The following is a 12,253-nucleotide window of genomic DNA, read 5'->3' as shown; positions in this document are numbered from 1 at the left end:
TATTTACATTTCTATGCAGTCACGCATTGCGATTGGTAGTGGAACTATGTATATACACAATATACTGCTGCACTGGATATAAATATAACATAAAAAACTTCTGGGGACTTAAGCTTATATTAGCAAATGTATATCAAATGAACTTTACTGAGGCTCTGAATAAGGTTGCACCCCATACCCCCTCCCCCTACAGGCAGTCTGTGAATGAGATCGCACGCTATCTCTCTACACACTGATGCCCTGCCCTCCCATTCACTGAAAGCCGGTAGACAAAAGGAACTCCCTGTTTGGGGGAAGGGGGGTATTGTCTGCAGGCTGAAAGTGCAGGTTATTTTCTGGCTCGAGACCTTTTCACTGCGCTTCTGGTGGAGTACATGTTTATTAACTAAAATCAGGACAATAGCTAAAATAATGACCAGCAATAAAAAATAGCAATACATATAAATAAGTGATAGATCCAGGAGCATACACAAACAAATAAATTAGTATCCCATAAATACTGTAGGTCCTTCACTAACTGCCTGCTGTCTCTGTTATATGGCAAATTCCATTAAAACCGTGTAAATGAACGAGGGGGCACACTCAAGAGGGAAACACTGACTGGATGTATCAAGTTATTTAATGTATTAAAAATGTATTAAAAACAAACCCTTAAAATACACATAAAACATACATCAAATGATAAAATATACATCAAATGATAAAATACGTGATATGCAGCATTAGCAATATAGAAACAATATCTCCTTTGTGGTCAATATAGCAGCCGACGCACTGCTGTATGTGTAGGTGGACAAACACAATAGTAACAGCAGTGTCCAAATTCCAATTGAGATAAATGTAGCAATTCTATATTAGATAATGTTCCAATTCTATATATAGATAGTATTCCAATTAGAAAATATGGTGTGGACGTCAGAATCGACAGCTCAAATGTCCCGTACCTTTCAACAAATGCGGCACTATACCACTTGGGGTAATGATTCCGCGACTTAGATGGGGCGCAGATTTTATGCCAATGTCCGGTACTCAAAATATGTAGAGATGCGTGTAACAGCCTCCAAGTTACTCACAGTTTCTTGCCGCTGTAGTGTTCCAGTCTCCCCCTTCCTTGCTGCGTAACTGCAGCGCTGATCTCCCAGATGGCCGTGGCGTCCCACGTGACCTGGTCTCTTGGGTTCCGGGTTGACGCTTGTATGACGTCACTACTATGCGGCAGTAGCTTTGCGGCGGTAACTTTGATTATGGAGGTGAATCGTTGAATCGCTGAACTTTGAAAGTATGCTAATATATAGCTTTTATTCTTCGCTTGGAATCCACGCACTCTGAATTGCCAGACGCGTTTCAGGGTCTTGCACCCCTTCCTCAGTGGCCAAAAGCTATATATTAGCATACTTTCAAAGTTCAGCGATTCAACGATTCACCTCCATAATCAAAGTTACCGCCGCAAAGCTACTGCCGCATAGTAGTGACGTCATACAAGCGTCAACCCGGAACCCAAGAGACCAGGTCACGTGGGACGCCACGGCCATCTGGGAGATCAGCGCTGCAGTTACGCAGCAAGGAAGGGGGAGACTGGAATACTACAGCGGCAAGAAACTGTGAGTAACTTGGAGGCTGTTACACGCATCTCTACATATTTTGAGTACCGGACATTGGCATAAAATCTGCGCCCCATCTAAGTCGCGGAATCATTACCCCAAGTGGTATAGTGCCGCATTTGTTGAACGGTACGGGACATTTGAGCTGTCGATTCTGACGTCCACACCATATTTTCTCATTGGAATACTATCTATATATAGAATTGGAACATTATCTAATATAGAATTGCTACATTTATCTCAATTGGAATTTGGACACTGCTGTTACTATTGTGTTTGTCCACCTACACATACAGCAGTGCGTCGGCTGCTATATTGACCACAAAGGAGATATTGTTTCTATATTGCTAATGCTGCATATCACGTATTTTATCATTTGATGTATATTTTATCATTTGATGTATGTTTTATGTGTATTTTAAGGGTTTGTTTTTAATACATTTTTAATACATTAAATAACTTGATACATCCAGTCAGTGTTTCCCTCTTGAGTGTGCCCCCTCGTTCATTTACACGGTACAATATTCTTCATTGGTCCTGAGGGTAGGACCTGAGGGTGAGCACCTATCCATACATAACAGGGGTGAGCCGCTGTACTCCATTTTTTAAATTCCATTAAAAGGTTGAAGCGCTGACATTGATAGTTACTTACCAACTACTGCCACCTTGTCTATACTGCAACAAATTGCTGTGAACTTTGATACACATATATATATATATATGTGAAAATCAGGGGTTTGAGCAGCTCTCACCTGCCAAGGATTCCACTAGTATAGCGCGGACCGGCTCCTTCACCCGAAGTAGGAGAAATATAGATATGAAGAAAAAAAGGATTGAACAAAAAAACTTGACCTCATCCTACAATATTGATCTTCTAACTATTGATCATATAGTATTCCTCCTTTCTCATTTTCCTCACCTAGTTCCGTTATCATTACTATATTTTTTTCTGAATATGTCATTGCTATGTCTTTTTATGTTTTTATAAATCACATAAATTTATGGTATGCTTTTAATGGAGTGTTGATTTGTGGATGGGATGGGAGTGGTTGAACCTCAACCTGATTACCTCAGGTGAGAAAGTCAGTCCCTCCCTCCTCTCTATAAAAACTTTCTGCAGTGTACTGGAAAATGTCATGAGTAAGGGCTAGGATTTTATTGTGCCTGAAACATGTAGACCTGCATTCCTGTACCTGGATTTTACTGAATATTGAATAAAGCTTTGGATTACCACGAATACAACATATATATATATATATATATATATATATATATATATATATATATTCTCTATTCTCCTATTCTATGCTGCTACAATTATATTAGAATATGGAAGTGTCTTATTCCCCTCTGTGAATTGGAACACTATCTAACTCTGCTACATAAACTATGATATTTATGGGATATTAATTTATTTGTTTGTGTATGCTTCTGGATCTATCACTATTTTAAATTTATTGCTATTTTTTATTCATTGCTATATTTTATTGCTGGTCATTATTTTAGCTGCTATATTGATTTATTATATGTAAATATATTTTATATATTTATATTATATATACATTTACATATAGTATAATTAGTGTAATATTGTATAATTATTTTTTTAAAACAGAGGTTATCTATATATGTCCTTTATACTGTACAATACATTATATCTAAATCACCATACCTCATATGGATCATGGAATAAATAATTATACAATATTACACTAATTATACTATATGTAAATTTACATATAATATAAATACTGTATTAACATTCAGCCACTATAGGAACATAGCTAATAAATACACTGTATCCACTACTTCAGAGAAAAACAAATAAATAAAAATAAATATGGAAAACTCCAAGATACAAAACAATATACACTTAAAGGATAAAAAAAAAAACAGATGAATGCAATAATATTTATTGTGTATCTGACATACTTGAAGCAAACTATCTCATTACTTGAAATTGGGACATTCTCTAATAACTTTCCTACCCCCCACTCTCAGTATGGCTACAATAGCATATGAATCGCATATAAACACTGAAGGTATTTACATGCAAAACGCGATTCATATGCTAATGCCGCCCTTCATTAAGGTTGCAAGTACATACAAAAGGATCGACTAATGGTGTACATTGCAGTATTATACCTCAGTATCGCTGACTACACTGCCTGCGCCTGACTTGAAGCAAACTATCTTATTAATTGAAATTGGGACATTCTCTAATAACTTTCCTACCCCCCACTCTCAGTATGGCTACAATAGGATCTAAGGCCCCTTTCACACGGGCGAGGAGGGGCTGGAAGGGTTAAACATAGGGCTCGAGGGGTTAAGAATAAATAATAAACTACTGTACAATGGACTAACTATACATTCATATATTTATGTATCGATTACAATTATGATTCAGTACATCTAGAATATTAGACTATATATTTGCATATGCAGCTCTATAATATATCTGTATACACCGCTCCATTATGTCTTTAGATCTGTGATACAAGTGGATTAGATTTGGATAACACCTGGTGATACATTGTACCGGATTTTGTGCGGTCTACTGCATACAGATATATAATAGAGCGGTGTGTACAGATATATAATGAAGTGTTGTATACAGATATGTAATGGAGCAGTGTACAGTATACAGATATATAATGTAGTGGATACAGAGTGTATTTATTAGCTATGTTCCTATAGTGGCTGAATGTTATTACAGTATTGAAAAACAACATGTACAGTATGGATACATTTGTATTTAGCAAAGCCTTTTGAACATTTCCTCCTTGAGGGCAGCCCCCACCGAAACCCCTTCTGCCAGGACAATCCCCACACCTATTCTTGCTATTCTTAATGTTGGATCTCTTTCTCCAAAATTGCGCAATGGAAACCTAATATGAATTATGATGTTAACACTGACACCATTAAAACAAATAATATTGTTACATGAAAAACAAAAATAAATAAATTAATACAGCTCCAGCTCTGGGTAAGTTTTAAAATACACCAAAAGTTTACAGGCAAAAATAGACCAATATATACAGCGTTGCTGCTATATTGATTTATTATATATAAATATATTGTATATATTTATATTATATATACATTTACATATAGGATAATTAGTGTAATATTGTATAATTCTTTTTTAATACAGAGGTTATCTATCTTACTATCTATCTATATCTATATATGTCCATTATACTGTACAATACACTATATCTAAATCACCATACCTCATATTATACTATATGTAAATTTATATATAATATAAATACTGTATTAACATTCAGCCACTATAGGAACATAGCTAATAAATACACTCTGTATCCACTACTTCAGAGAAAAACAAATAAATAAAAATAAATATGGAAAACTCAATCAAGATACAAACCAATATACACTTAAAGGATAAAAAAACAGATGAATGCAATAATATTGATTGTGTATCTGACATACTTGAAGCAAACTATCTCATTACTTGAAATTGGGACATTCTCTAATAACTTTCCTACCACCCACTCTCAGTATGGCTACAATAGGATCTAAGGCCCCTTTCACATGGGTGAGCAGGGGCTGGAGGGGTTAAAAATAGGGCTGGAGGTATTAAAAATAGGGCTGGAGAGGTTAATAAGGGGTATCATACTCAAGTATGTCAGCTACACAATAAATATTATTGCATTATTGCATTCATCTGTTTCCTACCCCCCCCCCCCCCCCCCCACACACACACACACACACTCTCAGTATGGCTACAATAGCAATAGGATCTAAGGCCCCTTTCACATGGGTGAGAAGGGGCTGGAGGGGTTAAAAATAGGCTGGAGGGGTTAATAAGGGGTATAATACTCAAGTATGTCTGATACACAATCAATATTATTGTATTCATCTGTTTCCTACTCCCCCCCCCCCTCCCCACACTCTCAGTATGGCTACAATAGAATCTAAAGCCCCTTTCACACGGGTGAGGAGGGGCTGGAGGGGTTAAAAATTAATAAAAAATAATAATTTACTCACCTTAATCCACTTGTTCGCGCAGCCCGTGTTCTCTTCTGTCTTCAGGACCTGGGTGAAAGGCCTGATAATAATATTGATTGTGTATCCGACATACTTGAAGCAAACGATCTTATTATCTTACTATCTATTAAAAATAGGGCTGGAGGGTTAAAAATAGGGCTGGAGGGGTTAATAAGGGGTATAATACTCAAGTATGTCTGATACACAATCAATATTATTGTATTCATCTGTTTCCTACCCCCCACTCTCAGTATGGCTACAATAGAATCTAAAGCCCCTTTCACATGGGCGAGGAGGGGCTGGAGGGGTTAAAAATCAATAAAAAATAATTTAACTCACCTTAATCCACTTGTTCGCGCAGCCCGTCTTCTCTTCTGTCTTCTTTCTTCAGGACCTGGGTAAAAGACCAGTGGTGACATCACTACGCTCATCACATGGTCCTCACATGATCCATCACCATGGTGATAAGCGCAGTGACGTCACCACAGGTCTTTTACCCAGGTCCTGAAGAAAGAAGACAGAAGAGAAGACGGGCTGCGCGAACAAGTGGATTAAGGTGAGTTAAATTATTTTTTATTAATTTTTAACCCATCCAGCCCCTACTCCCCCGTGTGAAAGGGGCCTTAGATCCTATCGTAGCCATACTGAGAGTGGGGTTAGGAAAGTTATTAGAGAATGTCACAATTTCAAGTAATAAGATAGTTTGCTTCAAGTATGTCAGATACACAATCAATATTATTGCCTTCATCTGTTTTTTTATCCTTTAAGTGTATATTGTTTTGTATCTTGATGGAGTTTTCCATATTTATTTTTATTTATTTATTTGTTTTTCTCTGAAGTAGTGGATACAGAGTGTATTTATTAGCTATGTTCCTATAGTGGCTGAATGTTAATACAGTATTTATATTATATGTAAATTTACATATAGTATAATTAGTGTAATATTGTATAATTATTTATTCCATGATCCATATGAGGTATGGTGATTTAGATATAGTGTATTGTACAGTATAATGGACATATATAGATATAGATAGATAGTAAGATAGATAACCTCTGTATTAAAAGAGAATTATACAATATTACACTAATTATACTATATGTAAATTTATATATAATATAAATATATAAAATATATTTATATATAATAAATCAATATAGCAGCAACGCTGTATATATTGGTCTATTTTTGCCTGTAAACTTTTGGTGTATTTTAAAACTTACCCAGCGCTGGAGCTGTATTAATTTATTTATTTTTGTTTTTCATGTAACAATATTATTTGTTTTAATGGTGTCAGTGTTAACATCATAATTCATATTAGGTTTCCATTACGCAATTGTGGAGAAAGAGATCCAACATTAAGAATAGCAAGAATAGGTGTGGGGATTGTCCTGGCAGAAGGGGTTTCGGTGGGGGCTGCCCTCAAGGAGGAAATGTTCAAAAGGCTTTGCTAAATACAAATGTATCCATACTGTACATGTTGTTTTTCGATACTGTAATAACATTCAGCCACTATAGGAACATAGCTAATAAATACACTCTGTATCCACTACATTATATATCTGTATACTGTACACTGCTCCATTACATATCTGTATACAACACTTCATTATATATCTGTACACACCGCTCTATTATATATCTGTATGCAGTAGACCGCACAAAATCCGGTACAATGTATCACCAGGTGTTATCCAAATCTAATCCACTTGTATCACAGATCTAAAGACATAATGGAGCGGTGTATACAGATATATTATAGAGCTGCATATGCAAATATATAGTCTAATATTCTAGATGTACTGAATCATAATTGTAATCGATACATAAATATATGAATGTATAGTTAGTCCATTGTACAGTAGTTTATTATTTATTCTTAACCCCTCGAGCCCTATGTTTAACCCTTCCAGCCCCTCCTCGCCCGTGTGAAAGGGGCCTTAGATCCTATTGTAGCCATACTGAGAGTGGGGGGTAGGAAAGTTATTAGAGAATGTCCCAATTTCAATTAATAAGATAGTTTGCTTCAAGTCAGGCGCAGGCAGTGTAGTCAGCGATACTGAGGTATAATACTGCAATGTACACCATTAGTCGATCCTTTTGTATGTACTTGCAACCTTAATGAAGGGCGGCATTAGCATATGAATCGCGTTTTGCATGTAAATACCTTCAGTGTTTATATGCGATTCATATGCTATTGTAGCCATACTGAGAGTGGGGGGTAGGAAAGTTATTAGAGAATGTCCCAATTTCAAGTAATGAGATAGTTTGCTTCAAGTATGTCAGATACACAATAAATATTATTGCATTCATCTGTTTTTTTTTTATCCTTTAAGTGTATATTGTTTTGTATCTTGGAGTTTTCCATATTTATTTTTATTTATTTGTTTTTCTCTGAAGTAGTGGATACAGTGTATTTATTAGCTATGTTCCTATAGTGGCTGAATGTTAATACAGTATTTATATTATATGTAAATTTACATATAGTATAATTAGTGTAATATTGTATAATTATTTATTCCATGATCCATATGAGGTATGGTGATTTAGATATAATGTATTGTACAGTATAATGGACATATATAGATAACCTCTGTATTAAAAAAATAATTATACAATATTACACTAATTATACTATATGTAAATGTATATATAATATAAATATATAAAATATATTTACATATAATAAATCAATATAGCAGCTAAAATAATGACCAGCAATAAAATATAGCAATGAATAAAAAATAGCAATAAATTTAAAATAGTGATAGATCCAGGAGCATACACAAACAAATAAATTAATATCCCATAAATATCATAGTTTATGTAGCAGAGTTAGATAGTGTTCCAATTCACAGAGGGGAATAAGACACTTCCATATTCTAATATAATTGTAGCAGCATAGAATAGGAGAATAGAGAATATATATATATATATATATATATATATATATATGTGTGTGTATCAAAGTTCACAGCAATTTGTTGCAGTATAGACAAGGTGGCAGTAGTTGGTAAGTAACTATCAATGTCAGCGCTTCAACCTTTTAATGGAATTTGCCATATAACAGAGACAGCAGGCAGTTAGTGAAGGACCTACAGTATTTATGGGATACTAATTTATTTGTTTGTGTATGCTCCTGGATCTATCACTTATTTATATGTATTGCTATTTTTTATTGCTGGTCATTATTTTAGCTATTGTCCTGATTTTAGTTAATAAACATGTACTCCACCAGAAGCGCAGTGAAAAGGTCTCGAGCCAGAAAATAACCTGCACTTTCAGCCTGCAGACAATACCCCCCTTCCCCCAAACAGGGAGTTCCTTTTGTCTACCGGCTTTCAGTGAATGGGAGGGCAGGGCATCAGTGTGTAGAGAGATAGCGTGCGATCTCATTCACAGACTGCCTGTAGGGGGAGGGGGGATGGGGTGCAACCTTATTCAGAGCCTCAGTAAAGTTCATTTGATATACATTTGCTAATATAAGCTTAAGTCCCCAGAAGTTTTTTATGTTATATTTATATCCAGTGCAGCAGTATATTGTGTATATACGTAGTTCCACTACCAATCGCAATGCGTGACTGCATAGAAATGTAAATACTGATATTATTGAAAACTAGCAATGCATTTTTTACAAATATAAAAATATATTACAAGTTATATTATAATATAAATAATAATAATTATAATATATATTTATATACACGCACATATACATGTATATAAATTATTCATTTTTATTCATAAAGTAAAGTAACACCATATGCAGTAATATATATTTGTACTGTATGTATTTTTATTTATTTAATTAGGGATTAGGCTATCTTTCTATGCAAATTTTTGTCTCACTCTGCCGATTTGGCTGCCTGCTGAGCAGTAGTTATGATAGCGATATTATGTCCACGCCCCCCCCCCCCCCTCCACCCTGGTGTAACAATCTGAATATACAACTGGGACATAATATCGCAATCATAACTACTGCTCTGCACACAGCCGAATCGGCAGAGTGAGACGTGGAGCCGGACACTGCGCTGCAGTATGTGCCGGTAGTATATAAGTCTTTGCTGTGGATAGTAGGGTTAGGAGGGGGAGGTGACTTGGATTGACAGCCTGGGGAAGCAGCCCTATGCTGGATGAAGGAGTGTGAGAGCGGAGGAATGTAATTACCTAGTTTAGGTAGCGATGACACAACTGTATAGTTGAAATCGCCATGCGATTACTTCGAGTTATATTAATCGCATGGCGATTTCAACTTGGACCTGGTTTACTATGGTTGGCTTCAATGGCTTGGTAGAATTAGCGAATATGACGAATATATTCGTTATATTCCACAAAACAAAGATAACAAATGTATTCATCATATTCCACAAAACGAAGATAACAAAGTATTCTGCATCTTCGTTTTAGCTACCTATTCATCAACTTCGCTAATTCTAGCAATCATATAGGAAAGTTTACTATAGAGACAGCTAAGTTTAATTCGCTATGCGATTATATTACTTTGCTTTTTTTTATATAAATAGAATAATTATAATAATTATCAGGTATTATAATTATTCTATTTGTTTTTGTTTTTTTAAAAGCAGTCATATAATCGCATAGCGAATTAAACTTAGCTGTCTCTATAGTAAACTTTCCTATATGATTGCTAGAATTAGCGAAGTTGATGAATAGGCAGCTAAAACGAAGATGGAGAATATTTCGTTATCTTCGTTTTGTGGAATATAACGAATACATTCGCCATATTCGTTTTGTGGAATATAACGAATATATTCGTCATATTCACTAATTCTACCAAGCCAACCATAGTAAACCAGGTCCAAGTTGAAATCGCAATTCGATTAATTCAAGTTATAATAATCAAATTTCGATTTTAACTTGGCACTGCTATATTCCATATTAGGCTAGAATTAACGAATATGGAATATAGCAGTGCTAAGTTAAAATCGAAATTCGATTATTATAACTTGAAATAATTGCATTGCTATTTCAATAGGAGAGTAGCCTTTAAGTTAAAATCAAAATTCGATTATTATAACTTGAAATAATCGAATTGCGATTTCAACAGGAGAGTAGCCTTTAAGTTAAAATCGCAATACGCGATTATTTAAATCGCATATTAATCGCGATAACAAGAATAATGACGAATATTCGATTTCGACTAATATAAAACGAATATTCTATCGAATATTCGAGAATTTAGTCGAAATCGAATATGGCACCTGCCGCTCATCACTACTGGATAGCTATGTATAAATTTGATCATTTTTCATGGGAAAATCAGCCACTGAGGAAGGAGTCCTAGTTAACTCCGAAACGTGTTTGGTAAAGGATAACCCCATGAAATCAAATATAGGATTGGAACATTGAAGCGCTTCAAGTGGAACATAAGGAGAGGGATCGGTATCCATACTTTAAAGGAAAAAACTAAAATTGAGAGCCACAGTGAAACCTGACCTGCCGCTTAATTAAAGCATCTGTGCAGGAATTACCTCAGGAAAACCACTAACACGGCACTCCTACAAGTGATTACCGAGGATCCCCACACCTACAGAGAAACCTGTTGGAAGCCACACCACTGCCTGCAGTAATCGTACTACACGTGGGACGCCACGGTAGTCGCAGTATAACCGGCAAAGATTCAACAAACCGTGAGTAAACTCAAATGCCGAGTCAGTGTATGTGTGGACAGGGGTATCTGATACACTAACTACTCAACCAAAGAAATATAAGTGACTATACAACTTTAGATTCCATCTGACTATATTGAAGTCTGTTCATGATTTTTTCTCCTTAACCCCAGCATCGCTGACTGCGATTTTTATCTGGGCCACCTGCTGGATGAATAATATAATATATCTATACAGAGTTAAAGATTCCATCCGACTATATTGAAGTTTGTGCATGATATTTTCTCTCCTTAACCCCAGCATCGCTGACTGCGATTTTTTATCTGGGCCACAGAGCTAAAGAAAGTAACAACTAAATTGAGGAACTCAACGGGACTTTCTCTTCTATGATTTTTATTTTAATTATTTTTATTGATCTTATATGTATTATTGGAATATTTTATAAATACTATATAGCATGCTAAGTATATATGTTTAATAACGATTTTATGTAATACTATACACAATTTATTTTGAATTAAATATACACTGTTTGCATAAAAACTCTCCATGTGTAGCTGATTGTAGGTGTGCCCTACTATTTCTTAAATTGCTATACCTTTCTCTGAAGATTAAGTGAAATCTTCCGTGTAGGTGCACCCATTCCATTTTTGCTTAAGAGGTGAGCTTTCTATAAAAACACATTTTTCGTTAAACACTTACAAGTGTTGTGCTTTAATGTACAACCTTGCCAAGTGAGTGCAATAGAAATAAGCATATATTTATTTGTTCTTCTGGGTCTATAAAGTTCTGCATATGCAGCACCCTTACCTTCCCTTTTTCTTCTATATAGGCTTTTATTTCCATCTTAGGTATTCATGGCATATCCATAAGATAAGTGTCAAGCAAGCACCCACTGTGCCCCCAAATAATATAAAGATTTACCTCTTCATGTCCAAGGAATTGGTACAGCAGAAAGAATTTTTGCATCAACTATCTGTGCACATGACTTCTGTACAGTGAGAGAT

The 12,253-nt window shown here is 35.3% G+C and overlaps 1 protein-coding gene across 1 annotated transcript in view; it reads left to right on the top strand.

Annotated features, from left to right (window-relative positions):
• Positions 1 to 12,253, top strand: part of LOC122935448 (pecanex-like protein 2) — a 644,117-nt gene that overhangs the window by 596,328 nt on the left and 35,536 nt on the right. The window lies entirely within an intron of this gene.

Source organism: Bufo gargarizans, chromosome 4 (genome assembly GCF_014858855.1).
Source record: "Bufo gargarizans isolate SCDJY-AF-19 chromosome 4, ASM1485885v1, whole genome shotgun sequence".
NCBI classification, from domain to species: Eukaryota; Metazoa; Chordata; class Amphibia; order Anura; family Bufonidae; genus Bufo; species Bufo gargarizans.
This window is presented reverse-complemented; position numbering and strand designations above follow the sequence as displayed.